The following is a 24,388-nucleotide window of genomic DNA, read 5'->3' on the forward strand; positions in this document are numbered from 1 at the left end:
TATGGGTTTCCTCCCACTCAGCGCCTGATTTAACGTTGCGGCACGACACAGGTAAGCGCATTTAAGGTTCGCTCGACCTATGAGGTTCAGACAGGTGGATCTCTGACACTTCCTTTGGTTCATTCATGCCCACATATAGTTTCAATCTATGCCCATTGACTCTAAATGTATGAGAGTCTTTCTCTGAGGCAATCTCTACAACCCCTGAAGGGAATACCTCGACCACTCAAAATGGTCCAGACCATCGTGACTTGAGCTTACCCGGAAATAGCCTTAATCTTGAGTTATAGAGCAATACCATGTCCCCGGGGTTGAAAATTCGCTCCACAGTGTTCTTGTCGTGCAACCTCTTCATTATTTCCTTGTACAACCTTGTGCTCTCGAAAGCAAGATATCGGAACTCGTCGAGCTCATGCAATTCTGTGATTCTCGTTGTGCCCGCAACCTCAATGTCTAGATTCAGCTGTTTCATTGCCCACCAAGCTCTATGTTCAAGCTCCACTAGCAAGTGGCAGGCCTTCCCGAATACCAACTTATATGGTGACATACCAATTGGTGTTTTAAAAGCAGTTCTGTAGGCCTGGAGTGCATCATCTAGCTTTTTCGCCCAATCAGTTCTTGTAGCGTTTACAGTCTTGGTCAATACACTCTTTATCTCTCTATTAGACACTTCGACCTGTCCACTGGTCTGAGGATGATATAGTGTTGCCACCTTGTGGCGCACATCGTACTTTGCTAGCAACTTCTCGAAGGCTCGATTGCAGAAGTGAGTGCCTCCGTCACTGGTAATAGCTCTCGGGGTCCCAAAACGGGTGAAATATATTCTTCTTCAAAAATCCCACCACCACTCTTGCATCATTGGTGGGAAGTGCTACAGCTTCCACCCATTTGGACACGTAGTCCACAGCAACAAGTATGTACTTATTGCCAAAAGAGCTGACGAAGGGGCTCATGAAGTCAATCCCCCAGACATCGAACACTTCCACCTCTTGAATTGGGTTCATGGGCATCTCATGGCAACGGGAAATGTTCCCGGTTCGCTGACATTCATTACATCCCTTCACCCATTGATGTGCATCCTTAAACACTGTTGGCCAGTAGAACCCGCTCTAGCACTTTCGCAGCCGTCCTAACTCCTCCAAAATGCCCTCCATATGCTGATGCATGACATGCCTGCAAAACAGAAGATTGTTCTATCTCGGGGACACACCTCCGGATCATATTGTCAACACATATTCGAAACAGATAAGGTTCATCCCAATAATACATGCGGCAATCACAATAAAACTTTTTCTTTTGCACAGAGGAAAGGTCATAGGGAGCTATACCGCTTGCCAGGTAATTTGCAAAGTCTGCATACCATGGCACTTCCTCAAGACTTGTAGAGAGTAGCTGCTCGTCTAGAAAGGTTTCCAGGATATCTTCAACCTCAACTGAGTTTTCAGCTCCTTCAAGTCGTGATGGATGATCAGCGACTTGGTTTTCTGTGCCCTTACAGTCACGGATTTCAAGGTCGAACTCTTGCAGTAACAGCACCCAACGAATCAGGCGCGGTTTGGACTCCTTCTTCTCAATCAAGTACCTAAGAGCTGCATGATCAGTATATACAATTACCTTAGAGCCAATCAGGTATGATCTGAACTTGTCGAATGCAAACACCACAGCCAGCATCTCCTTTTCAGTCACAGTGTAGTACAGCTGGGCTCCACTCAGCGTTCTACTGGCATAGTAGATTGGGTGCATTAGCTTGTCTTTCTGTTGTCCCTACACTGCCCCCACTGTGTAGTCACTGGCGTCACACATGAGTTCGAATGGTTGCTCCCAGTCGGGGGCAACAATGATGGGTGTTGTGACTAGCCTCTTTTACAACTCCTCGAATTCTACCCTGCAATCATCATAAAACAAGAAAGGGTGATCTTTTTCTAACAACTTACAGAGAGGGTTGGCAATTTTTGAGAAGTCTCTTATGAATCTCCGGTAAAAACCGGCATTCCCGAGGAAGCTCCTGATTGCCTTGACTGAAGTGGGGGTGGCAGCTTTGCTATCACGTCAACTTTAGCACGATCCACCTTGATTCCCTTGCTTGATACCCGGTGTCCCAAGACTATGCCCTCTTGTACCATGAAATGGCACTTTTCCCAATTAAGAACTAGGTTAGTCTCAATACAATGTTTCAACACTCGGGTAAGATTTATAAGGCATTCGTCGAATGAGTTTCCCACCACTGAGAAATCATCCATGAACACCTCCATTATGTCCTCGACCATGTCAGTGAATATGGCCATCATGCACCTTTAGAATGTGGCGGGTGCATTGCACAGGCCAAAGGGCATGCTCCGAAAAGCATAAATGCCATATGGGCAAGTGAAGGAGATCTTCTCTCTGTCCTCTGGTGCAATGGAGATTTGATTGTACCCTGAGTACCCATCTAGAAAACAGAAGTGAGATCTCCCTGCCAATCTGTCAAGCATCTGATCAATGAAGGGAAGTGGGAAGTGGTCTTTCCGGGTGGCCAGATTTAACTTTGTGTAGTCCATGCAAATTCTCCAGCCTGTGATGGTTCTTGTAGAGATCAACTCATTGTTATCATTTTTGATCACCGTCATGCCACTTAATCACTTCCTTCATATTGGGGTTCAGCCTTCTTTGGTGCTCCCTGGAAGGTTTGTGTCCTTCTTCCAGCAGAATTTTATGCATACAGTATGCCGGACTGATCCCCTTAATGTCTGCCATGGTCCACCCAATGGCAGTCTTCCACTCTTTGAGTACCTGCAAAAGTTATTGTGCCTGCATATCTAACAAACTAGATGAGATAATAACAGGTAATGTGGAGTTAGGTCCTAGGAACTCATACCTGAGATGGGTGGGCAGTGGCTTCAATTCCAGCTTTGGTGGCTCTTCTATGGATGGCTTGGCTGGAGGAGTTTCTTTGTTTTCTAAGTGCAGGGGCTCAAATTCAAGAGTTCTATCCCAAAACCCTCTACCCTCTAAAGCCAACACTCATTTTGCCAATTCTTCCCCATTCACCTCATCTAAATTTACCAGACATGCAGCAAGAGGGTCCTCAATAGTCAACATTTCATCATCAGCTTCTACGATTACATCCACGGCATCAATAAGAGAGCAATTGGCGAATTCACTCGGTCGCCTCATAGATTTCTACATTGAATGTTATCTCCTCATCGTTCAATCTCATCTTGAGCTCACCAGTTTCGCAATCAATGAGAGCTCTCCCTGTGGCCAAGAACGGCCTTCCCAAAATTATGGGAATTTCTTCATCCACCTTGCAATCTAAAATCACAAAATCTGCAGGGAACACAAATTTCCCTACCTGAATTAGCACGTCATCCAATATCCAGAAGGTCTTTTTACGGTCCTGTCAGCTAGCTGCAACAACATAGATGTGGGTCTAGCTCTTCCAATCCCCAACCTCTTATAAATCGCTAGGGGCATAAGATTTATGCTAGCCCCCAAATCACAAAGTGCCTTGGCAAAAGCAAAGTTACCAATGGTGCAGGGAATTGTGAAACTCCCTGGGTCAGACAGCTTCTCAGCAACTGGTCTCATCACCACAATACTGCAAGTCTGAGTAAGAGTCACGGTGGCCAAGTCTTGGAAGTCGAATTTTCGGGACATCAAGTCCTTCATCATTTTTGCATAACCAGGCATCTCCTTCAAGGCATCAATCAATGGAATATTTACCTGGATTTGTTTCAGCATCTCCAAGAATTTCTTATATTGCTCTTCTTTCTGGTACTTGGCCAACCTTTGTGGGAATGGTGCTGGAGGTCTCTTTTTCCCAATGATTTGGGACTGCTCTTTGTCTTCTACCACCTCAACTACCGATTCGTGGGCTGTTTCAGCTTCTTTCTCAGCCTCAATCTGTATGTTATGTTCTTCCTGGGCAGGCTGCACTGTCACCTCCGTCAGTTTTGTTGAATCATCTAGCTCAATGGGCACTGGTACAAGTATCTCAGCCTGTCTGCTTTCTTGGGCCCTCTCTTGCTCCAAGTCTAAGTCTATGCCATTACGTAGACTCACTGCCATCAGCTACTTCGGGCCTTGATCTTTTGGATTTACGTGCGTGTTTGCAGGCAATGTCCCATGAGGACGATTGTTCAAGGACATCGAAATCTGGTCCATCTGTACTTCAATATTCTTAATAGCTGACTCATGTGCATCTACTCTTTCACTCATTTTTGCATTTGACCCAATAACCTGCTGCATCATTGCCTCGAGTCCAGCAAACCCATCTTCCTATCTTCCACCATGCTGCTGGTGAGGAGGATGATAACCCTGTTGCTGATTTTGATTATTATATCCCTGTGGCCTTTAGTAGGGCGCCATATTATTGTGAGGTCTCATACCTCCCATGTTTCCATTGTTGAGCTGTGGCTGGACTGGCCTATATGGCTGATGTTGTTGGCCCCAATTTTGACCACCCTGTCTCTGTCCTCCATAATTAGACACATAATTCATGTCCTCAGGGTAGTGATGATGATCACTTTCTGCATTCCACTGGTTACCAATTGGCTGACTAATGCAAGATGTGCATAAGCCCCCATTGGTAGTATCTACAATGTGTACCTGCTGCTTCTTCCCTGACTCTTCCACCTTTTTGGTGAGTATACTCATCTGTGTCATTAATGTAGCCATGTTTTCAGTAAGAGTGTTGGATAGGTCTAAGGGCACTGAGTGAACTACTGGAGTGATAGGTGCATTTCTGGTTGTCCACCCCGAATTTTGTGCCATCTTGTCAAGTAGACTTTGGCTTTCTCTCCATGTTTTGCTCAAAAATGCTCCACCAGTTGAAGCATCAACATTACCCTTCACGCCATCTGCCATACCCATGTAGAATCGCTGCCCCAACATCTGATCTGGAATACCATGGTGCGGACATATAACCAACATCCCTTGAAATCGTTCCCATGTTTCTTGTAGTATCTCCACTGGTCTCTGTTTGAAACTCAAAATTTCATCAATTTGTTGAGCAGTCTTGCTGGGTGGATGAAACTTGTTCACAAATTGCTTGACTAGCTCCTCCCAAGTCGTTATGGAATTAATGGGGAGTGAGTTTAGCCAAGTCTGGGCAGCTCCTGTCACTGAGAATGGAAACAACAACAGCTTTATTGCTTCCTGAGTTACGTTGGGCTGCCTTTGAGTTTTGCATATTGACAAGAAATTCTTCAAGTGCTGTTGAGGATCTTCGATTTGTGACCCCGAAAATAGTCCCTTGTTTTGCAACAAGTGCAACATATTGTTTGTGATTTGAAACGATTCAGCCTGTAACTGCGGGACTAAAATCCTTGTGGCCAAATTTTCTGTTGTGGGTTGTGCCCAGTCACATAGAGCAGCCTCTGGCACAAGAGGTGCCACTGGTGCTAATAGCGCACCTGGGTCTACCACGTTGTCCCCCATGTCCGGTTCGAATTGTTCAATTGTTTGTTGTTGTTTGTTTTTGCGGTTGGCCCAGTTCAAGGCCTTGAAAACTTTCTCGGGATCTAATAATGCTTCAAATACTTCACCAGTTCTCGATGAGTTTCTAGGCATGCACCTGTACAACCAAGTCAACAAACGTTAAAATTTCAATGTAAAGATTTGAAGTAAAGAAAACTGATTACACTAAGAATTTTTGTATTTCTTTCAATTGTAATTGATAACACCGTTAATTCCCTGGCAACGGCGCCAAAATTTGATCACGCCCAACTATGCCTTATAAAAAGGACTAAGCGGACGTTGCAAATATAATCTGAGTATTTAGCCCAGAGTCAATCCCACAAGGAATTAACCTATCAATTTCTCATGTTAGACTCACTAAATTCTACGTAATCAACTTCCCAAACGTTTTGAATAACAATTGAGGATATTCTTACTAACTATAACTGGTTGTAATTAAGTAAATAAAGACTAATTATGATTAAGTTGTAAGCAATTAAGAGAAGGATCTAAGGTCACAATTTTCCCTATTGATGGAATCCCTTCATGTTATGTTTCATATAGATTTTCCTAACCATCTCTATCAATCATGAGCACTCTTATTACCGTAAATCTCTCCCGAGTAATCACGATAATTTACTAGATGCACTCTCCCGAGTTACGCTAGCTGGCTTTTATTACAGCTCACTTAAGATTGCACCCAAGCCTTCGTTATCCCTAATCCCGCCTTTAAACCCTCAGTTATTGATCCCTCATATACTTTGGGAGTGGTGTTGTTCAACAATTACCTAAATATGCACTCTCTTCCGAGTAATATATACTAGATAGGCACAGCCAATTGAGGATCCTATTAATTAACTACAACAAAAACGTAGTTGAACAAATAGAAAATAAACCGGGCAAGCTATATTAACATAACACGAAGTTCATCCTTCAAATGAAAACCCTAGACAAAGTATTTAGCTACTCATAACACAGCAAGATGAAATCACTAGAGTATTCATACTCTTCTCACACTTGTTCTTGCCTCCAATTCAGTCTAAAAACAAGCTTAACCTTTGCTTGGGCGAGTTTGTTGAGTTTATAAAGGGTTAGGATAAGTTTCCCCCGATTTGCACTTTAGTCCCAAAATTTCTGGGCAGTTACACCGTCCACCGTGGTCGCGGCAGAACGCGGCACGACCGCGGTGAAACACAACTATTCTGCCTTACGTTCTTGGCCTACCGCGGTCCAGTCGTGGTCGACCGCTGTCGCGGTGGCTTCTTGCCCAATCCTCCTTTGCCTCTTTCTTGCTTATTTTCGTTTGGGTTCTTCTTGATTGGCTTTATATCCATATTGTTGACTCCAAAACACTCCATAGTATCTTCCTAACTTGGATTAGTCCCTGCAAAGCAAAAGAACACCAATTAGAGTATTTTATTATCATTTAGCCTTTAAAACAACCATAAAGTATGGCACAATTGGAGTGTAAATAGCATCTATATAGCCTATTATCATGGCTTCTGGTGGAAACATCACAAGTTAGTCAAAGCCTTTGTAACTAGGATAGTTATAGAGTGGCTTGTGATGAGAGCATCACAAGTTAGTTGAAGTCTTTGCAATAGGGTTATTGTAAAGTGGCTTGTAATAGGGAGATTGCAAGTTAGTGAAGTTAAAAGCCTTCAGGTGTAGGTCGTGGTTTTTTTATCCCCTTGTGTAGGATTTTTCCACGTAAAAATCATCTGTCTTAGTTACATACAGCTTTACTAGCATTCACAGCAGAACCCCGTAAAGGACCAGGTACTCTACTGGTTGGTGGACTCACACAAACTAATATATTTGCACAGTATTCTTGAGCCGAGGGTCCATTAGAAATAACCTCTCTTCCTTTTTGGAGGTAGGGGTAAGGTCTGCGTACGACTACCCTCCCCAGACCACACCTGTTGGGATCAAACTGGTTTTTTTGTTGTTGTTGTTGCATAGTATTGTACACGGTTGAAACCGGGTTCGTCCATTGTTTGACCAATTGAGGCTGAAACATGGCAGGTCACCCAGAGACAGAGCAAGATGGAGGCCGAACAAGATAACGGAAAGCCTAAATATCCGCAATCGGTCAAGGATCACGATGGAAATCTCGGCGCGTATCAAGAAGAGGCCGATTAATTAGCGAATCATGAGATTTTTACCTTGTACAGAATTGTACCTAAAGTAGAACACCCCCACTATATAAAGGGGGGTCTGATCATTTGTAAGACACATTGTAGCACACAAAAAAAAAAAGCAATATCATAATCATTTCTAGTTATTATCATCTTGTTGTTCAGTACTAACACTAGTTGAGACATTTCTTGACTCGAGGGTGATCAAACTCAAAGGCTAAGCCTGTTCAGTTTTGTTGTTTCATTTATTTTATATTGTTAATTTCAGTATTAATTTCTTCTTAATTTGTATCAAGTTATATCACATGTCCTTGAAACCGCGTACAAATTTAATTGTTATCCAATTTTAAGAGGAAACAAGTATGTAAAAGGTCTTCAATGTTAGTTCTGGTTTCTTATAGGGGATAATTATGTAATATCAAAATATGTGTACGGGAAACGATCCCTATTGATCGATGGTGTACACTGGCTACTTAGAGCTGAAAAGTAAGGTGTCGCATTATTGGAGAAGCGGATGCAAAATTTTGGATCCTGTTGGGCAATCGTTTTAAATTTTGGAGGAGACGTTAGAAGTGTCTATTGATGTTCGAATTGTGTTGATGCTGGAAAACCTAAATTTAAGAATTGAGAGTTCTATAATCATATATAAAAAAGGTGTATTGATTTTTGAATTGGGTCCATTGTTTTAACACTTCAACTTTTATGTCTCCAGGGTCTTATAGTTATAGAAATATAACGTCCGAAATTATAAATTACATGTTAACTTTGATATAGTTTGATCAAAAAGTATTGAGCCTTTTAGTTAAACTGATTAATGATGAAATGAAGGATGAATCATAGAGCCCGTTTGGACATACAATTTTTTTCCTTTTTCCCAATTTTTTTTTTGAAAATAATGTTTGGTTATCCCATTGTTACGAATGTTTTCTTTTTCACTTGATAATCCTTTTTCAATTGAAAATGGGAATTTGCTAGTTTTTAGTTTTACAAATTTACCCTATATTTTTAAAAATTATAAAATGACCCCATCAGTTTTTCATCTTTGGCAGATACATCTTTGGCGACCGATGCTGGAGTATTAGTCCTAGTTGATACTTGAACTCTGCCTACTTGAAGTTTGATTATATGGTTATGAGAAATATGTGCCTATGTCTGATTTTGCACCTTCTCCGTGTGTTAGTAGAATTAGAAAATGTGATATTAATTTTGCATCTTCAGTGTATTACAGTAAAGCAGAATATGATAGCAGTTAAATAATAGCATTTTGGTTGTTTATTTCAAGTAAGATAATCAAATTGGGGTGATTTTGATATTTTTTACAAGTTGTGGGGTATAAATCATCCTTCATGGTTTTGAAAATAAAGACACCCAAATATGTACACAACTTCATCTACATTTCAAATTTTAGTGAAATTCCAAAATTGAAAAAAAAAATTGGAATGCATGTCCAAACGCCTACTTAGTTAAAAATAATAAATTCTAGATCAAGGATTATAGTGTTGATACCCAATTTTTTCCTGTATTTTTTTTAAATATGCAAAGTACCCTCAAAATAGCTATATAGGCATATATAAGTACATCCCAAGGTCCTATTAGTTTTTCTTAATTTTTCAAAGATTTTTAAATCAACTTATTGCCCTATTTTATCAAGAAAAACCCAATGATGGTCCCTAAAATTATCATTTTTGGTGATTCATTTATTGGATTCTTATGTTTGTACTAAAATATGGCTAATATATTTTTTACAAATTTTTATTTGGTATTTTTATGGATAAAATTGCATAATTGCAATATTAGCCATTTTTAAGTTTAAAACCGTCTCATATTTATAAAATGGGATTTAATATTTTTAAATTAATAATCATATAATATAAGACATTTTAGTACTTTTAATTTATTTCCAGAAATTTGTTTATTATTTTTTATAAATTAAGAGGGAAGAAGAGGCCATTTAACTTATAGCCACATTTGGCTTTCTAATCTGGCCTAATTAAACCCAAGCCCCAACCCAAATTAGACCAATCCAATACCCAGCCCAATCCTAATTATCCTACCCGACCCACCTACCCCATCCAATCTGGAACGTTGATCATTCAGATCAACGGTCCCCGTTTAACCTACCTAAATTAAACCAAACGACCCCCCCCCAATACCCCTCATTTTTCCCTCACTCGTCTCTATCTCTCTAACCTCTGGTTTTCTCTAGAACCTCCCCCCCTCCTCTCCGATGAATTCTGTTCATCTTCTCTGGTCACCCTCTAAGCTAGATCTATGGTGGTTTCACAGCCCACCAAGCCACCTATGGCTCCTCACGTTTGGTTGACTGAAGCTCCATGACTCGACCATGATGGGTTATGTCCAGACCTCTGTCGATTCGAGTTCCACGGCCATCTCCGGCCCCGTTCCGGCAAGCTATGTCTATTTCGAAGCCTGGTCTCGACTCTTTTTGCTTAGATCCAAGCCTTTGTCGTCGTTTGGGTTCCTCTGAAAACCCTAGTTTTGAGGTTTTTCTGATCTCTTTAGATCTGTTCCATATCCATGCTTTCCTTAAGATTTCAAACGATTTTCCTGGCTTTTCTTTCAAAAACTACTTTCAAAATCATTTCTTTTCCGATCTAGGGTTTTTCTGAGAGTATTTAAATGTTTCTCTAACTTTCTTTTTTGTGTGTATTTGCCTCTATTGTGTACTTGTATTTTTTCTTCTACCATGTTCTTGTATGCTTCTTCTACGGTGTTCTTATATGCTCCTTCTACTGTATTTTCTTATACTGTGTTCTTGCATGCTTTTTCTACTGTATTTTCCTCTACTGTATTCTTGTGTGTTTCTCCTACTGTATCTTCCTTTACTATGTTCTTAAGTGTTTCTTATTAAGTTCCACATACTGAGTTCTGGTTAAGCTTCTTCTAAAAAAAATGTCTTCATATGCTTCTCCTACTATTCTTATCAATTTTCCCATTATGTTTCAAATTAGCTCTTCTACTCTGTTTCCTTTGAGCTCTTCTACTGTGTTCTGCATGTTACTTTTCTATCATGTTTCTCATGAGTTTCTGTTGCTGAAAGAAACGTGTTAGAAGTTTCAGTTCTTTACTGAGACCTCTGAACCTGTTTAGATTTAATTACTTGCCCTCTCATCTTTGCACTCGATTAATGGTGGAAACCCTAGAATTTGGGGGTTCTTCCAAGTTTGGCTATGTGATTTGCCTGAGCTAGGGTTTTATTTCAAAACCCCCAACTCTTCAGACCAATTTCGAGTCTCTGAACTGAGTTGGGACATCCTTGTCTTTCATACGACTCTGACTTTTGCTAAACTCTCCTAAACTCTTTTACACTGGATTCTTCTACTGATTTTACAATGACACGACATCTTCTTGCGTGACATATCTGTATGCTCTTTATATGTGATGAACTTCCCTCTAAAATGGCTTTCGAATTTGTGATTAGTTCAGACTCCCTTCTGAATAGGTCTGATTGATTTTCTTTCCTTGTTTGTTGATTTTCCCTGTGACTCGACTTAAGTTAAAAACCTTTCAGCTTTTCTGACTTGGTTCATTCATACAAAATCTCGGACCTCTAATTTTCTGGCTACTAATTGATTTTCTTACCTTAATTGTACAACCGCGTATTTCAAAATTCTGTACTTAAATAAAACTTCTATGTATTTACCCCTAATTGACTACTTTGCACAAAGTGCTTATTTAATTTCTTTCCTCAAATAGTTTTTACCCATTTCTGAATTCCTTAATTAAGGGAAGTCTTGTGTGATTGATTCTTAATTGATATTCAGTTCCTTAACTGCTTTCTTGCCTTATTTCTGCCTGATTTTCACACTATAAAGGCACGACCCTTTCACAAACTCAACAGAATTCACAATCCTTCTGAACTCATACTCACACATAATAGTATTCTCTCTTCTTGTCTGCACTGTGGCCTATTTACAAGACCTACTACTTTTCTTTATTTGTTTCTTTGAAACTGGTATGTCCTGATTTAAGCTTCAGCATTACAACAATGTGTTTATTTACAGCTTGTGTATCCATGTCTACTTACTGTTCCTGTAGAGTTCAATATTTAAATTAGCATGCTGATTTCTTTCTGCCTGTTTCTGTTATAAATCCCTATTCCCTACCCTTTTTATGTGTTTGAGCTATGGTTTAAGACATGGCAATATGTAAGTTATTGTCCATGAATTAAACTTGATCCTTTGGGATCCCAGCCTCTAAACAATGTGTTTTAACAGGCTTATGGGTATGCTAGCACTCCCTATTGCTGGGTATGCCCACAGCCTGCTCTTGCTTCTTTCAACTTCCCTATTTCCCCTGCACCCCTATGTGTATTTATTTGTAACTGTTTCCCTTTCCCTTTCCCCCTTTCAGCACTCTATTTCTGCACTTGCACTCTCTCTTAGTCCCTAAGTTCTGCCCCCTCTTGTGAGCCTTGCCTTGGGACCTTGAGTTCCCTCTGAACTTGGACACTTGAGGGCTGGCCCTTCCACACTGCACTATGTCTTAATCTGGTGATACATTTGGGTGTGAGCACTGCCCGGAGTCCCTATGAGACTCTTAGGGAACTCTGACACATCCAAATGGGAGAAAGGCTTTGGATCATGATCTCATTGGAGTTGGTTTACTTCATATTTCAGACAGGAAGTCTGAATCGGGCTCTCCTTGGTTGTACTTTTAATTTCTGATGTATTCTTTTATTTTTCTGGGCTGTAATAATTTGTAATAAACTCTTGGGGATGGCTAGTGAAAAAGGGAGGGATAACTATGTATGCAAAGGGTAGATATCCTGCCTATAGGTACTTTCTGAATTTCTGCACTCTCATATAGATATCCTGTCTATAAGTACTTTCTGAATTTCTGCACTCTCATATAGATATCTTGCCTATAAGTTTTTTCTGAATTTCTGCATTCTCTCATATAGATACCATGTCTGTAGGAATTCTGCATTTCTCATATAGATACCATGTCTTTAGGAATTCTGCATTCTCTCATATAGATACCACGTCTGTAATTACCCGGAAATCTGAATTCTGCATATAGAAAATACGCCTATAGGTCTTTCTGAATCTCGCATATCCATTCTTCATTAGGCAATCATGTTAATAGGTCTTAATCAATCAACTGCAATTAGATATCATGTTCATAGGCTCAGCATCTAGATATCATGTCCATAAGGTTTCTGCATTTCCCCATGTCTATAAAAAGGTTTAAAATCAACAACGCATAGAAAGCATGTCTATAGGAGCATTTAATCAAGTCCGAATCGCTTCACTCGCTTATAAATCTAAAACCAGTAATAATGACGTACCATCAGTTGCAGAACTTATGATCTCTCGCTAAAACTTGCCTTTCTTTAATAACTGACAACTTTTCTCAAATCAGTATGTATTCAGTTTACTTCATTGTTTCTGAAATCAGTAGATATCATGCCTATAGGACCCCTCGTCCAACACTTAGGCAAACCATAGGGTAAATTTTATAAACTGAATCAGATTTTTATTATCTACAACCAGCAGGCAGGCCTGATTCGGGCTTCTTATCTAAACTATGTAACAAATCAGTCCGCCTCAACCTTTAAGTTTTAATCAGACCCTAAAAAGTATGTGCAAGGCATGCTAAATTATGTGCTTCCCTGTCAAAGGAGGTATATCTGAGCCTTTTACTTGTTATGTGGTTCCCCCAACTTGTTATACGTGTTTTTGTATGTCGCCTTAGAGTTTTGCCTTTGAAACTATAAACAAGCCTAATATCCCTTCCCTTTAGGATTAGTAGTCCTAAATGCCTCCGGGACTGATAGGATTGGGGCGGGTAATATCATGCAATAAGTAAACGAGACCATTCCGCGCTTTAATACCTTAACGGGGTGGGAAAGGGTAGATACGGATATGATGACCACGCGATAACATCACGTGTAGCCCCTCACCGAGGAGTGATTACCGGATGTTGTGTAGGGTGATCCATATTATTCATAAACCTAGGACCCCCCCTCCCTTTGTTTCTTTGTTTCTTTGCTTCTTCTCAAACTATTTCTTTAAGAAAAATCAGCTTTCTTTTGGTTCTTTCTAACTTTATTTATTTGTAACCATTATGTGAAAATCCCCTCCTACTTGAAGTCTTTATTTGCCTATGTGTTATTTGCGCTTAAGTTCACAATAATAGTTTGGCCGGAAACCACACTAGTGGATCCTGAGGGGTGCCTAACACCTTCCCCTTGGGATAATTTCAATCCCTTACCCAATCTCTGGTTACTCAAATCAAACCCTTCTTGGTGTCCTAATGCACTTTAATCATTAGGTGGCGACTCTTCAAATCAAACCCAATTCCCCAAAATGGAACGAGTTATCCTCCCAAATGTCACAAACCCGATTTCGCGAGAAAAAGGGGGCGCGACAGCTTGGCGACTCTGCTGGGGATTTCTTTTAGGCTTTTACCATTTCAGGCTATTATTGTGACTTTACGCTTCTTTATGTCTTTATTTGCTTAATGCCTTCAAGTATTTAATTCCTTCTTCTACTACAAAACTAACTTGTCTTTTTGTTTCTTTCCCTTATTTCTTTTTACTGCTTTCCTTTACTGCCTCCCTTTATTACTGTTTTGAATTATTGTAATTATTGGTTTATGAACGTGCAAATACGTGACAACTTGTTTAAATTATTGCAACTGCATGTTTTCAACATCATATTCCACTTGTGCCAAACAAAATACCATAGCAACGCTTATAATGAGTGGTTGCGCTCTTCCGATATTATCACCCCCTAAATCCGGCAAAGGCATATTTGCGGTAAAACCAGTCGATCAACGGTGTAGTCGACGGTTCCGCGCCTTTCCCTCTTGAGTTGTCCGCTCAAGGGTACCAGTCTAAAACCCCATAGAAACCCTTTCTATTTAAATTGTGCATGCATCATGGTCAAACCTAGCCGAGTCAGTTATGTTGTCCGCTTAATGACTCTTTAAGATAGCCTTGTCCAAAGTCCAATGGGTTTCCCTAAAACCCAAACGGACGTTATCACGTTCTGTGCATTTATTTGGAGAACTAAAATGCTTTTATGCCAATTGTTGATATTAAATAGTCGAGTCTGGTGGGGGTAAGGGCCTAACCCTTTTGTCTTGCAGAAATATGAGGCATGAAGTCCCTAGATTCGGCATGGTCACTAGCATCCACCCCAAACTGCTAAGCTGGTGGAAGGATTTTCACCCCAGTGATCAGAATCTTATCCGGAAATACTTGGGGAACCTACCCTCTCTCTTGGAAATTCATCCCAACAACAAAATCATAGAAGCTGCTACTCTGGGATTGTGATAGTTCTGTGTTCCGCTTCGGAGACATTGAGATGACACCCCTGCTCGAGGAAATAGCAGGACTGGCTGGTATACCGCGGGAAACTCCGGGTTTGTTAATGCCGGAAAACCGCAAGGGTAGATGTTTTCTCAAAATGATGGGTCTAAAGAAGAATCCAGACTTGACATGTTTGAAAGAATCATATATTCCCTTTGACTATTTGTACGAAAGGTACGATCATAGCAAATCTTACCGTACTTATCCCGATGAGTTTGCCCTTACATCATTGGGGCATATCCACCGAAGGGTCTTTTTCTTTATGTTCTGCTTCTTGGGGATGATAGTGTTTCCGATGAAGAAAGCAAGGATCCATACCAGGCTAGCTATGGTCACCAAAACTCTAATGAAGGGAATTGACGGACAACCATTCAGTCTCGTACCAATGATCATTGCAGAGATATACCGAGCCCTAGAAAGGTGTCAACAGGGAGCCAAACACTTCGAGGGTTGTAATCTGCTACTTCAACTTTGGCTCGTGGAGCATCTCCAAAAGGGTGAGTACCGACAGGAAATCCATCGAAGGGACTGGGACAATCATATCGCTTTTCATCACCCAAAGCGAATGAATTACATGCCCAACATGTTCATCCAACCAGAGAATGCTAGAGAATGGGTCGAACTCTTCGAAAATCTGACTGTGGACCAGGTACAATGGATGTTCGAGTGGTTCCCAACCGAGGAGTTCATCGTCCGGTCCAGGGACGCACCTTTCCTGATACTAATCGACTTAAGAGGAACATACCCTTACGTACCCCTTCGGGTTATGAGGCAAGCGGGCAGGAAGCAGGTTATACCCAGGGTCGACAAGATGAGTCACTTCCGGGCTGACTTCCAGAACAACGATAGTCCTTACAGGTGCCAGGCTCAGCACATGTGGCACTGCAAGATTGTCTTGGGAAGGGACACCATCGAACCAGACAGATACCATGCTGGTTGTACCCCATACTATTCAGACTGGCTGGAGGATAATCACAATGGTCTGGGTCAACCCGGGTTTGTTCGAGGTCGCGGGATCGTTGATGAAAAGGCTGAAGCACAGGTCAAGTACAACCAACTGCACAAGAGGATTCGGGAATGTGAAAGTGGGCACCGTGAAACACAAGAAGCCAACCAAAGGCTGATTAAAGAGTGGAAAGACATGGTTGTCGATGCCAACAAGCGACTGGGATACTTGGAGCGGGGTTTAGTTGAGCTGGAAAGGAAATCTCTTAAAAGGATCGAGGATTGCCAGAATACTGAAGGAAACGAGGGCAGGCACCTAGTCAGAGCCTACCTGTTGCTGGGACTTCGTGAGCTGGTGAAGCTGTTCGATGGAGCCAAAGATGCCGAGTCTGGGGAAGGTCCTTCTGGGACCAAATAGACAGGAGTTTTCATTTCTGCTTTATAAAATGTAATAAGGCCTATGGCCACTAGTGACATTTTTATTTCCTGTTATTTAGTGTCGTTTTGGGATTCGTCTACTTTTATCAATAAAATGAGGCATTTAGCATTCTAAGTTCTCCAAATCAACTTGTCGCTAGGCCTACCTCGGGCACAAAGAGGTTCCCCAAATTAGGACACGCTTTATCTTTCCGCACTATGTGTTTAAATATTGCAACGTTTTTTTATAATCCTCACTGACTTGTTACCCTTTTGTTTTTACTTTTGTTTATTCCCCTCCCCAAAGGTTAGTTCGTGAACTCTGGCAACATCATCATATTTTACGAGATCCAGGGGCCCTCCACCTACTCCTCCTCTCAGTCCTGTCAAGCACAAGAACAAAGGGAAAATGGAAGATTTGAACAACGCCAGAAAGGAGAACTCAACTGAACGGGTAGAGGTCACCCATGGTCACGGTACTCTGGTCCCCAAGGAAAATGCATCCCAACTAGAACAAAAGCTGTTGAAGTTTCAGGAAGAACTTGATCAAGTCCGGAATCTGGCAAATCTGTCATTTTCCCTCACTACTCCAGAGGTTACTTTCCCAAATACTCAGAATCCTGTACCTCCACAAAATATCCCAAAGCAACAAAACCATCCCATTCCTCACCACCACTGCAATACCTTCCATACCTCAAATAACACCCCACTGCTCATCCCAGAACTCCAGAACTCCACAAATGACCACTGCCAACATAATACCCCCATCTACGTGGAGATCGTGCCGCACTCCACCCAGCCCATTTCAAGCACACCCGAGTCCGATGATAAGGACTTGCTCATTAGAAACCTGGCCGAAGAGCTTAAAAAGTTGACTAGCAGAATTCAAGGCATTGAAGGAAGTAAGGGAATTGAAGGGCTGAACTACGAAGATCTTTGCATACAGCCCGATATCGAACTGCCCGAGGGGTACAAACCTCCTAAGTTCGAGATGTTTGATGGTACAGGAGATCCAAGGGTCCATTTGAGAACATACTGTGACAAGCTGGTTGGAGTAGGAAAAGACGAGAAAATCCGCATGAAGCTTTTCATGAGGATTTTGAAGGGAGATGCCTTATCTTATACATTAGCCAAGATCCGAAGAAGTGGTCGAACTGGGTAAGCATGGCGTCCGATTTTATGGACAGATTTAGGTTCAACACAGAGAATGCACCAGATGTGTTCTATATTCAAAATTTGAAGAAGAAACCCACAGAAACATTCCGTGAGTATGCTACTCGATGGAGGTCAGAAGTTGCTAAGGTTAGGCCTGCTTTGGAAGAAGAGCAAATGAACAAATTCTTCGTTCGGGCCCAAGACCCACAGTATTATGAGAGGCTGATGATGATCGAAGGCCACAAATTTTCTGACATTATCAAGCTGGGAGAAAGAATCGAAGAAGGCATCAAAAGCGGTATGGTTATGAATTTTGAAGCCTTGCAAGCTACAAACAAGGCCTTACAGTCAAGCGGTATGTCCAAGAAAAGGGACGTAGGAGCCGTAATGGTGGCACAGAGAACCAAATCTCCCGTCAAATACCAAACATACCCAATGCCTCCAATAACATATCGGCCTACCCCAAACTACAAAGCACCCTCACCCTCTTACCAAACTCCACCACTCACTTATCAATCACCTCCCGCATATCAGCCCACTTAACCCAAATACTCCCAACCAGCACATGTTTACCAAGCCTACAACACTCAACCATCCCACTACCAATCCCCTCCTCCACGCCAAAATTTTCCTAGACCTCAACCAAACTTTGATCGAAGACTCCCAAAACAGCACACGACCATTGCTGAACCTATCGACCTGTTGTATGAAAGACTTAAAACTACTGGTTACGTCACCCCTATCCCTGCTGCTCCTGAAAACCCTTCTCAGTGGGTTAATCCAAATAAGTCCTGTGCATACCATTCCGGCATGAAAGGACACACCATTGATGAATGCCGCTCTCTGAAAGATAAGATCCAGACTTTGATTGATAGCAAGATTATTGTGGCAAAAGAGCCTGCTTCGAATATCCGCAATAACCCTCGCCAGATCACAAGGGTGGAGGCGTTCAGATGATTGAAATAGAGGATGATTGGGACCCCAAGGGATCGATCAGTTTGATCACAGAAGGTGATTATCCAAAGCAACCAACAGTCACCCTTAATCCGATCATAGTCCAGATTCAGCCATCTGGGGATGCCGAGGTAAATATGTCCATACCGCTGGAGTTTGAAGCGCCACCATCTGCATAGACGCCCGCGCCAATTGAGGTCGAATTCGTGTCTCCAGCAAAGGCACCTACACCATTCGAAGTTGCAGTTTTACCGCCCAAGGTGCAGGTGCCGTTCGGAGTAAAGATAGCCACACCAATTCCAGTGGCAATGTCAGCCATAACACCATTCCATACAAAGGCTATACCATGGGACTACACAGCCGAGGCAAGAAGTAAAGGCAAGGTTATGTTCGAAGAAGCTATTGCGGCACAGGGTATGACGAGAACTGGTAGAGTTTATACCCCGGAGCATTTGGCCGAGTCAAGCAAGCAGGCCTCTAGTCGGCCAACCATCACTAAAATTGGACACGATGATCTCTGGAGAAAGATACAAGCCAAGGAATACTCGGTCATTGACCAGCTGAACAAAACACCAGCACAAATCTCTATCCTAGCTTTGCTACAAAATTCCGATACACATAAGAATGCCTTGTTAAAGGTGCTGAGTGAGGCATATGTACCGAGCAACATCACCGGAGGAGAGATGGCAAATATGGTAGGACAGGTATTGGAAAGTCACAAGATCACTTTTCATGAAGATGAGTTGCCACCAGAAGGTTTGAGTCACAACAAGGCGTTGCATATCACCGTGCAATGTGAAGATTATTTTATCACCAGAATCCTGATTGATGGAGGGTCCAATCTCAACATTTGTCTGTTGGTAAAACTCAGGACATTGGGAAAAGGGCTGCATGAGATCAAGGACGGGGCCATCAACGTCAAAGCTTTCGACGGTTCTCAAAGGTCCACCATTGGGGAAATTAGCTTGTGTTTGCAAATGGGGCCTACTTGGTTCGATGTGGATTTTCAAGTGATAGACGTGCCGACATCTTACAATTTGTTGTTGGGACGACCATGGATTCATGCTGCGGGGGCCGTAGCATCCACGCTACATCAGGCAGTGAAGTTTGAGTGGAATCACTAGGAGGTGATCATTCACGGCGACGGTAGCAATCCTATATGCAGTCGCCAGACCATCCCAACAATCGGAGGCAGAAGAAAGATAGGTAGGGAGACCTATCACCACATCGAACGAGTCAACGCCGTTGACAAGGACAAATAGTGGGACAACAAAATCGAGAGCATATTGAATTGGAGTGGGTACGAACCGGGTAAAGGGCTTGGCAAGAACCTCCAAGGAATCGCTAAGCCCATAAAGCTCAAGAAGCATGGCACCACTTTCGGTATGGGATATGAGTACACGTGGGAGGAATTCAACAACTGGTCACCACCATGACGCGATCCCTACTACCATTGGAGCATCCAATACCACGCTTGGATCAGACTTTCGAACCGGCCGAAGTTATCTACGGGTCAGAAGGAGAAGAAGCACTAGCAGCAGTGAGGAATTTGTTCCTGTAAGACGATGACATGGATGGTTGTGTCGTTTTCGAGGAGGAGGGGGAGGAAGGCCCTTCCATACTAGCTGTAAGCAGAGGAGCACGCCTCAATAATTGGACTATCAGAACCACCAGAGCCCGGCAAGCCTCGGGGTAGCAAGGCTGAACAAGCATCATGCACTATCTTTTATTTTACTAGTTGACTTTCCTTTCGCATTTTAAATTTTCGCAATAAGATCTTCGAATGTCCAAAACAGTTATGGAATTTATCAAAGCATTTCGGTTTCCTTATAAATCTTACTCTTATTATTTTATCTCATTACTTTATTTATACAGAATTACTATTACTTATCTTGATGAACCGATGACTGTGACATGCAATGAGACAACGCAACAAACGGACATAGAATCAGAGGAAGATGATATACCGGAAGAGATTGTTAAAGAAGTTGAGAATTTTGAGAACAGACCTAAGTCCAACTTGGACGAGACTGAGATTGTTAACCTGGGAGATGCAGAAAATGTCAAAGAAACACGAATCAGCATTCATTTGTCACCATCAGAAAAGGAAGAATACACAGAATTCCTAAAGGAGTACGAGGACATATTCGCCTGGTCGTACGATGACATGACTGGTCTGAGTACATCTATTGTGGCACACAAACTACCAACTGATCCGACGTGTCCACCGGTAAAGCAGAAGCTCAGAAAGTTTAAGCCTGATATGAGTCTGAAAATCAAGGAAGAAGTCACTAAGCAGGTCAAAGCTAAGGTTCTCAGGGTAGTAGAATATCCAACATGGTTAGCCAACATTGTGCCAGTACCGAAGAAGGATGGGAAGGTCAGAGTCTGTGTCGACTACCGGGATCTCAACCGGGCCAGTCCAAAAGACGACTTCCCCTTGCCAAACATACACATCCTGATTGACAATTGCGCCAAGCACGAGTTGTAATCATTTGTAGATTGTTTCGCTGGGTATCATCCGATCTGGATGGACGAAGAAGATGCTGAGAAAACGACTTTCATTACGCCGTGGGGGATGTACTGCTACAAGATGATGCCATTCGGGTTAAAGAATGCAGGGGCCACCAACATGAGGGCCATGACTACCATTTTTCATGATATGATACACAAGGAGATCGAGGTGTACGTAGACGACGTAATCATTAAGTCAAAGAAGGCCACTGATCACATGGAAGATTTGAGGAAATTCTTCAATAGACTGAGAAGGTACAACCTAAAACTGAATCCCGCAAAATGTGCGTTCGGGGTTCCTGCCGAAAAACTACTTGGCTTCATTGTAAGTCACCGAGGAATAGAACTGGATCCATCAAAGGTCAAAGCTATTCAAGAGTTGCCACCGCCAAAGAACAAGAAGGACGTAATGAGTTTCTTGGGGAGACTCAACTACATCAGCCGGTTCATAGCTCAATCTACAGTTATCTGCGAGCCAATCTTTAAGATGTTGAAGAAGGACGCCGCTACCAAATGGACCGATGACTGCCAGAAGGCCTTCGACAGAATCAAGGAGTACCTGTCAACACCACCAGTTTTGGTCCCGCCCGAGCCAGGTAGACCTCTATTACTCTACCTCGCAGTATTGGATGGAGCATTCGGTTGTGTTCTGGGGCAACATGACGAAACGGGGAGGAAGGAGCAGGCCATCTATTATCTCAGTAAGAAGTTCACCCCGTACGAAGCCCGGTATTCTCTGTTAGAGCGCACCTGTTGTGCTTTGACTTGGGTAGCTCAGAAGTTGAGGCACAACTTCTGTGCCTATACCACATATCTCATATCAAGGATGGATCCTTTGAAGTACATCTTTCAGAAGCCCATGCCTACCGGCAAGCTAGCCAAGTGGCAAATCCTGTTGAGTGAATTTGACATTGTCTACGTAACTCAGAAAGCGATCAAAGGACAAGCATTGGCAGATCACCTTGCCGAGAATCCCGTGGACGGAGAATACGAACCCCTAAAGACGTATTTTCCTGACGAAGAGGTATCATTCATAGGAGAGGATATTGCAGAATCCTATGATGGTTGGAGAATGTTTTTCGATGGAGCAGCAAATTTCAAAGGAGTTGGCATAGGAGCAGTCCTAGTGTCAGAAACCGGTCAGCATTATCCGGTGTCTGCCAAACTCAGGTTCCCGTGCACCAACAACATGGCCGAATACGAAGCCTGCATCTTAGGGCTCAAGATGGCCATTGACATGAACATCCAAGAGTTGCTAGTAATTGGGGATTCGGACTTGCTTATACATCAGGTCCGAGAAGAATGGGCGACCAAGAACTCCAAGATACTCCCTTATCTGCATCATGTACAGGAGTTGAGAAAGAGGTTCACAAAGACAGAGTTCCAGCATGTTCCCAGAGTCCAGAATGAGTTTGCCGATGCATTGGCTACCCTATCATCCATGATACAACATCCAGATAAGAACTTCATTGATCCTATTCCGGTGAAGATCTATGATCAGCCAGCTTACTGTGCTCATGTCGAAGAAGAAGCAGATGGAAAACCTTGGTTTCATGACATCAAGGAATATTTGGCAAAAGGAGAATACCCAGAGCTTGCAAACACCACACAGAAACGCACGCTCCGAAGATTGTCTAACAACTTCTTTCACAGCGGAGGAATCCTGTATAGGAGGACTCCGGATTTGGGATTACTAAGGTGTGTTGATGCGAAAGAAGCATCTAAACTACTAGAAGAAATCCATGCTGGGACCTGCGGCCCACATATGAATGGTTTTGTCTTAGCCAAGAAGATACTCCGGGCTGGTTACTTTTGGATGACTATGGAAACAGATTGCATCCAGTACGTCCGGAAATGCCACCGCTGCCAGATACATGCAGACATGATCAAGGTACCTCCAAATGAGCTTAATGCAACAAGCTCACCATGGCCGTTCGCCGCCTGGGGAATGGATGTTATCGGACCAATCGAACCTGCCGCATCAAACGGACACAGGTTTATCCTAGTGGCAATTGATTATTTCACCAAATGGGTTGAAGCAGCATCTTACAGAGCAGTGACCAAGAAAGTCGTGGCAGACTTTGTCCGCGACCGCATCATTTGTCGATTCGGGATTCCAGAATCAATCATCACTGATAATGGCTCCAACCTCAATAGTGACTTGATGAGAGCCATATGTGAAACTTTCAAAATCAGACACAAGAATTCTACAGCCTACAGACCTCAGATGAACGGAGTCGTAGAAGCCGCCAATAAGAACATCAAGAAGATACTAAGGAAAATGATAGAGAAGCATAAGCAGTGGCACGAGAAGCTATCATTTGCTTTACTAGGGTACCGCACCACAGTCCGCACATCAACTGGGGCAACCCACTATATGCTGGTTTATGGTACAGAAGCAGTCATTCCCGCCGAGGTAGAAATTCCTTCCTTAAGGATCATACAGGAAGCTGAGCTCGACGATGCAGAATGGGTGAAGAGTCGCTACGAGCAGCTAGCCCTTATAGACGGAAAGAGAATGAATGCGGTTTGCCATGGTCAACTTTACCAGAACAGAATGTCCAGAGCCTTCAATAAAAGAGTCAAGCCAAGACAGTTCGCACCGGGGCAGCTGGTGTTAAAGAAAATTTTCCTGCATCAGGATGAAGCCAAAGGGAAGTTCTCTCCCAACTGGCAGGGTCCATATATGGTTCACCGGGTTCTAACAGGAAGAGCCATCATACTTGCAGAAATGGACGGAGAAGTTTGGCCAAAGCCGATCAATTCAGACGCAGTCAAGAGATACTGCGTGTAACCTTTATGCTTTCCTTGTATGATGTAACATCGAACTACGCCTGACCTGATACCCGTTTAAGAGGGGATACGTAGGCAGCCCTATGGGTTCGGTCACAATGCAATAAAAATTTTATTTCCCCCGCTATTGGAAACTGGGGCAGAATTTTGAGGAGGACCCTCAAAATTCCGAAGTGATTTCAGCCATTCGCCGCAAGCAGCCGTCAGAAGCAGCAGCCAGGTAAACTGGGGCAGAATTTTGAGGAGGTCCCTCAAAATTCCGTAGCAAGAAAGGTTGCAATGTCTTGAACCACGTCACGGTCGTCGGTTCATCTAAAGAAAGATATTCTTAATTATGCATTTATGTTATATTTTTTGCTAAATCATGCATGTCTATTTTCAAAATCGCTTGTTTAGCAACGCTACCCCAACGATACGTACCGTATCACCAGATCAAGATCACGCAGATCAAGCAGAGCCAGCGGGGATACGAACTAACCTCCCCCCTCTACAAAACTCACGACTTTTCTTTGGATGCAGGCATTCAAGTTGCAAAATCATCAGAGATACTATACACTCACGAGACAAACATTGTTCAGAAATACAACTCTCAGAATCGTTGCACTTACCTACAGTTGCTATATGCACACAACAGTGTCCCCAGCAGGCACAATGTCGCAACCTGCTATCAGCTAAGAAAAACTCCATTATCATTTGC

General features: G+C 42.5%; 1 pseudogene; it reads left to right on the forward strand.

Annotated features, from left to right (window-relative positions):
• LOC109224377 lies at positions 20,345–23,692 on the forward strand (annotated as a pseudogene).

Source organism: Nicotiana attenuata, chromosome 3 (assembly GCF_001879085.1).
Source record: "Nicotiana attenuata strain UT chromosome 3, NIATTr2, whole genome shotgun sequence".
Lineage (NCBI taxonomy): Eukaryota > Viridiplantae > Streptophyta > Magnoliopsida > Solanales > Solanaceae > Nicotiana > Nicotiana attenuata.